Source organism: Berghia stephanieae, chromosome 3 (assembly GCF_034508935.2).
Source record: "Berghia stephanieae isolate SIO BIC M18660-M18661 chromosome 3, UCSD_Bste_1.3, whole genome shotgun sequence".
Classification (NCBI taxonomy): domain Eukaryota; kingdom Metazoa; phylum Mollusca; class Gastropoda; order Nudibranchia; family Aeolidiidae; genus Berghia; species Berghia stephanieae.
The window spans coordinates 9,687,666-9,694,278 of record NC_088362.1 but is presented as its reverse complement, the minus strand read 5'-3'; the positions used below and the strand labels follow the sequence as shown (position 1 = coordinate 9,694,278).

General features: G+C 32.7%; 1 protein-coding gene across 1 annotated transcript in view; it reads left to right on the top strand.

Annotated features, from left to right (window-relative positions):
• Window positions 1-4,613, top strand: part of LOC144967130 (uncharacterized) — a 78,617-nt gene extending 74,004 nt beyond the window's left edge. Inside the window, exon 33 of the mRNA XM_078903980.1 lies at window positions 1-4,613. This exon is cut by the window's left edge and continues 325 nt beyond it. The gene's annotated coding sequence lies outside the window, so the exon portion shown is untranslated.
• The last annotated feature ends 2,000 nt before the right edge of the window (window positions 4,614-6,613 follow it).

Sequence of the window (6,613 nt, the reverse complement as noted above, 5' to 3'; positions counted from 1 at the left end):
CACACTAAAAGGAACCGGAAATGTAAATAAATAACTATAACTAGAGCAGAAGCTTCAATAAAATTTACAAAGACAACATAGGTGGCGTTGCATGGTTCACTTTTGTCAACTAATAAATAACAATGTGACATTGAATGTAAGCTTCAATTTAATTACAAAAACATATCAAATGAACGTTCCGGGTTTCCCCTTTATCAACAAACAGGATGAATGTGGTAGTTTAAATTCATCTTGACAACGCCACTAACACATTATCTCATGCATCTGTTGTGTTTCATTCATCATGTTTTGTTGATAAAGGGGAAACCCGAAACGTGCATTTGATCTGTTTTTGTAATTAAATTGAAGCTTGCATTTAATTTTACATTGTTATTTATTTCTTAAAGCTTCAAGCAGCAACATTTACATTGCTTTTGTAACAAAACACGAGGAATAAAATCATTTGTCCCTATGAATCAATTCGATGTTTCTAATCCATTTTTTAAAATTCACTTCTTCAAGCAGCAAAATAGTGTAACCCTCTCCACGCATAGGAAAATGGTCACATACAACCAACATTTTTCTTATTTAAATGTCTTTTGTACATCATAAAATTTAAAGAAAATGAACAGTGTGTTGTAGAGCATGTTTTGCAAAAGAAATTCTGTATCGCAAGAACTTTACTGCTATTATGTCTGAGTGCTAAAAAATATATTTTTGTTAGTTTGGTGTGAAGTTTTGGGGAAAGTCCTGAAAATTGCTGGTAAGGAGAGAGTTATAAGGAAATGAAAGACTAACCCAGTTCAGTCAGACAAAAGGAGATCGATGGGAGTGATCTATATTCATGTTTTCGTCCAACCAGGTCATCAATGACATCATTTGTTGCTGTCCAACGATTGGATATTTCTAAACAAATGTAAACACGCTGCTTTGTTTACAAATGTTATAAACATACCCATGTGCCAAGCTGAACCAAGTGACCAATCGTGATGTTAGATATTTAAGAAGCTGTGAACACTTTTCACTAAGTGGGCCACTTTGAGCACATTTTGTAATGTGACCAATGACCTCGAGCACATGGAAAGTTAATATATAGATCATGCCCATTGAATTTACTTCAGTCTATCTTTTGAGCTCAGAACCAAGCCCGATATCAATTGTGTTTCATTCCTTCCATTTTAATTTTACTTCCATGTTTAACATGTCTATCAGACAAAAGGAGATCAATTGAATTTACTCCAGTATGTCTTTTGAGCTCAGAACCAACCCCTAGATCAATGTTATTTGTCTATCTTCTTTGTGTTTCAAAAGTGTTTCATTCCTTCCATTTTTTTTTTTACTTCCAATTTTGACATGTCTATATTTGTCCATCTGCCATGACATTGATAAACAAATGTTTGTTTCCTTGAATACACATTAACATTTCTGGCCATTATATTTAAGGTGAGCCTTGAGCGAAACACAACGAAATCAAGACAAGTATTCAATTTCATGAATGTTGTGAACATCTTGCATGTCATTCAAAATCCTATATTACTTGTTTTGTAATTACGGCATTTGTTGTACTTTAGTTTATAGATTGTAATTGTAAGATAAACTATCAAAAGTCTGATAAATGCAGTGTTGCCGTCAGTATATACTTGTAAGATAAACTATCAAAAGTCTGATAAATGCAGTATTGCCGTCAGTATACACTTATAATTGTGCAACGTGCAAATACGGTTGAGAATTAAATTTTCTATGTATCTAGTAATTAGTTTTCATTTTAATGTTTTTAACATGGTGATATTAAGCTTTCTTATTTACAAACAAAATATAATTGGCAATGTCCTTTCCACTGAGTTCTAAAGCAATACATGTTATATAAAAAGCAAATTAATGATGTATTTTAGGTACTCATTTTATTGAAGTACATTTAACCGCAACACCTTCATTTCTCTCTATTAAAGACGTCTATATTTTGTTTTGTATAATACGTTTCAAAATTAGTTGCTCTTCATTTAAGTCAAACATCTACAGAACAGTAAATAACAGTAGTCACAAAGGCAGTTGTAATTTTTTTAAATTCTGATGTGAAAACTAACCACTGGATTTTAATAATTTTATGAATACAGTCTTTCTAAATGTATTTTATCAGATACACGCTTGAATCGATTTTTTCCGTCTAAATCTGAACTCTAAACTGACTCTGACAGAAAATCTTACTACTTTTCATCGGGAGAGCAGAAATGTGTTACATCGCTGTTTCATTTCTCTTTGTGAAAATTGATAGGTTTGCAATTATTGCAAGATACAGTACATGTCTTGAGAGAAAATGCGATTTCAAATCAAATAAGGTTATTCTTGCCTTTATAAAAGGGATTTTCTATTTCTTTTTTATAAAAATAAAAATATAGGATAGTGAATTAATTGTCCTGTCCACCCTCCAAATATTCTGTCATGAAAACTGTTTTACTGTACAAAACTCCACACAAAGCATGTAGTGCAATCAATCTATGCCAAGATAATTTGATGATAGAAAATGTCTCCGATTAATCTCAGCCATGGTTTCAAACATTACTTTGAATAAGTAATTGCTATCAAATAGAAAATATCTCCGATTCATCTCAGCCATGTTTACAAACATTACTTCGAAACAGTAATTGCTATCAAATAGAAAATGTCTCCGATTCATCTCAGCCATGGTTTCAAACATTACTTCGAAACAGTAATTGCTATCAAAGAGAAAATGTCTCCGATTCATCTCAGCCATGGTTTCAAACATTACTTTGAATAAGTTATTGCTATCAAATAGAAAATGTCTCCGATTCATCTCAGCCATGGTTTCAAACATTACTTCGAAACAGTAATTGCTATCAAAGAGAAAATGTCTCCGATTCATCTCAGCCATGTTTACAAACATTACTTCGAAACAGTAATTGCTGTCAGCACGTGATTGTCTTGTTTGTTTTGTTTTTGTTTAAATTTTATTTTATTAATACTGGAATAGTACTTTGCATACTATGAAGACTTCTATGAGTAAAATAATATTTACTATTTTGATGTTTGATATTTTGATGATATCATCAAATAGTTCATCTTACAATTACAATCTATAAACTAAAGTAGATTACAACAAATGCCGTAATTTCAAAACAAATATCTGTTTTCGTAATTAAATTGAAGCTTACACTTAAATTAAATTTCACACTGTTATTTATAAGTATAATACTTGAATTTCAATGTCTTCCAATTTATGGTTTATGAATATTTTTCGTAATTCAATTTGTAAGCTAAGAGCATTCCACCTTTGTGTCTTGTTTTTTTACGGTTGTCTATTTTTTAAAATTATGTTTTGAGTGTTAATATTGAATAGTGTTATTCAAATCCAAATACAAAGTCGCAATAAGTGAAGCACTTTATAAGAAAACACATTTGTCTTCCAATGTTTTAGTTATACTAAATTTGTGGTAATTCGTCTCATGTTTGTTTACGAAATCTATAACCAAAAAAAAAAAAAAAAAAAAATCAAAAAATTGTATTACATATTTTTTAATGTGCTAAAGCTATTGATTGTGCAATGTAGTTTTCCTATGATTGCTGGCCATGAGCATCACAAGTTTCATATCATTCATTTTTCATGTTAAAAAAATGATTTTACCATTAACAAAATACTCAACTATGTATGTACTTACATTACAATTTTTGTGTTGAACTCCTGATTTTGTTTTTAATTGCCAGAAGAACATAGTTCATTATAGAGTGCTGTTGAGTTAGAGTTATATTTGCGGGTGGTTGGATGGGAGCATCACCCTTGAATCATATACCTATGATGTTCGCATGGGTGTACGATCCGATAGTGATGTCGTTTCTTCATCTCTTTACTAGCCTATCCTGCTTCTTTCGTTTGTGATTGTATTTTTGACAGGAGATATTTTTTTTTTCTGTAAATCTTCTGCCTGTTTGTTCTTGGTTATTTATAATTTAGTTTATGATATCTTTAGGTTATGATTTTGATTTACATTTGTACTATTTTTGTTAGATTGCTTGTTTTTTGTTTCAGCGGTCTCTCATATAACCTCAATTGTGTTGGAAGAGACCTTAAGCAACAAACAAACAAACAAAAAAGAGTTATATTTTAAAGGAAATACTGTAGTACTGTATTTATGAAATGTAATAATTATTGCCAACTGTTATTTTTGAAGTACTGGAAATCCAAATTACAATAAAATTTAAACTAAAAATTGGTATGTAACTTGCTGAAATTATGGAATGAATAGTCTTCCTTACGTGATAAATGACATACAAAACATGTACATATGTAACGTCACTATTTCGCCTTGGGTTTTATACAGAAGAGCACAACTATAAAGAACAATACGGTGCAGAAAAAAAAAATAGTTCTGAACATCAGTAAATCTTTACAGAAGAGTTAATGTATTCATTAAAGGGAAAATATAACATAAGGGGAGAAAATGGGGAAGACGTGCAATCGTTATTTTCATTATCTTTTAAAGGGTGTTCATGATAAGCATGTTCTTCTGTCTTTTATTCCAATTTTACATTGATTATATACTCTACTATCTAATGATTGTAGTAAATTCTCCAGTCTTGAGAGATTGCCATGAGAACAATAAATTAATTTCGAGATAATCTATTTGACTTAATTTTCATATTCATTTTATTTTTTTATTTGGGGGGGGGGGGGGGGGTGAACTTTTAAAATGCCTCATTACTTTGTTGTATTAATAAACTGCTGTACATATCTATGTATCCCAATGAATTGTATTCCGAGTCGGTTTTGTTTACCAGGGCATTGGTTTAGTATAAAGGTTATTAAAAGAGAAAGCAAAGCTGGGTATTTGTTGATTTTTGCTTTATGGGTTTAACGGCACTTGCGACTTTTCTGGGTCATTTCATCGCCAGTTAAAAAGAAGAAAATGGGATACGTAGTCAAAAAAGTTCTTGATATGCAATTGAAAGCAAATGACACAAGTAAGACAAAGGGGAATACACTCCAGAACGGTTTCCTCGAACTCCCGCATTCTTTCCTCATTATTCTTTGTTATCGTTCCATTCCTTCCTCGAACACGGTTGGTTTCCTCAAACTAAATTCACCCAGCCAAAGTTTAAAAAACTGAATTAAAGGTTGTTTTTTTAAAATGCGCCCGGTGATTTCGATCACTGATGTCTGTGATATTGACAGTTACTTATATGTGTATCTATCTACACTACATGTGTGTATGCAGTATATTACACATGCAGACACACACTCCATTGCGTTTCTCATAAAATACATACACCTCTCTGTTTATTATCACTTCGCCATTAGTACCAGTAGTCTTACTGACGGCCACATAACACGGTGGATTTTCGAACTAGATATATTTTGGGTACGAGGTAAAGATCATAATATAACGATGAGCCACATTGTACCCCGTACCCCCCCTCGCCATCAAACGTCCTGGCAATGTACGGTTTCCTCGAACGTTTTTGCATGTCCCGAAGAATTCGAGACACCGTGCTGGATCCAGTGTATTTCAAAAAGTGAACGGTTGTAAATTCCAAGAAAATATTGGGTTTTTTTAAACCTCAGGAATGGGAGACAACCAATGTTTGCCATCTAAACTGGCAAAGTGACGGCAAACATTGGGTGTCTCCCATTCCTGAGGTTAAAACATTAAAAAAAAAAGATACAGTGGGATAGAAGATGCAGCAAGTGACCTTCCTGTCCACTATGGGAGGTCAGGAACCTACACAGATAACAGATGATTTACAAAATAAATAAATAAATAAATAAACATCTCCAAAAACTATGTTTGTTTGTTTGTAAGGGTTTTACTGCGCTTGCAACACATTTAGGTTAAATCAGCGCCAGTAAAAAGGAAGAAAATGGGATAGTAAAAAGTTCGAGAATTACAAATAAAGCACCCAAGAAAAAGTAAGACATAGGGGAACTGGGAACCAATTTTTTTTTTTTTTTTGTTTGTTGCTTTAGGTCTCTTCCAACACAATTGAGGTTATATGAGAGACCGCTGAAACAAAAAAACAAGCAATCTAACAAAAATAGCACAAATGCAAATCAAAACCACAACCCAAAGACATCACAAGCTAAATTATAAACAACCAAGAACAAACAGGCAGAAGATTCACAGAAAAAAAAATATCCCCTGTCAAAAATACAATCACAAACCAAAGAAGCAGGACAGGCCAGCAAAGAGAAGAAGAAACGTCATCACTATCGGATCGTACATCCATGCGAACATCATAGGTATATGATTCAAGGGTGATGCTCCCATCCAACCACCCGCAAGGGGGGACCAAATAGGGATCAGATATAGATTCCAAGAGCACACTATCAAAGTACTTAGTTTGAGACCACCTATAAGTCTCATCCGGACACAAGCACAAAATCCAACAAAGAGGAATACACTCAAATGCTTACATTATAAATTCAAAATAACAAATTATATAATAATACATAACAGAGAGATGATTTACAAGGAAAAAAATATCATCTCCGAAAACAATAACTATGCATTTGACTGTTTCCCTCCCAGCTAATACTCCGGCCAGGGCCAGGACAAAACCAAGTAATCTCATTCCAAGACAAAGACAGAAAGCATGTTGGAAAACATATAAGGGGAATAGAAGA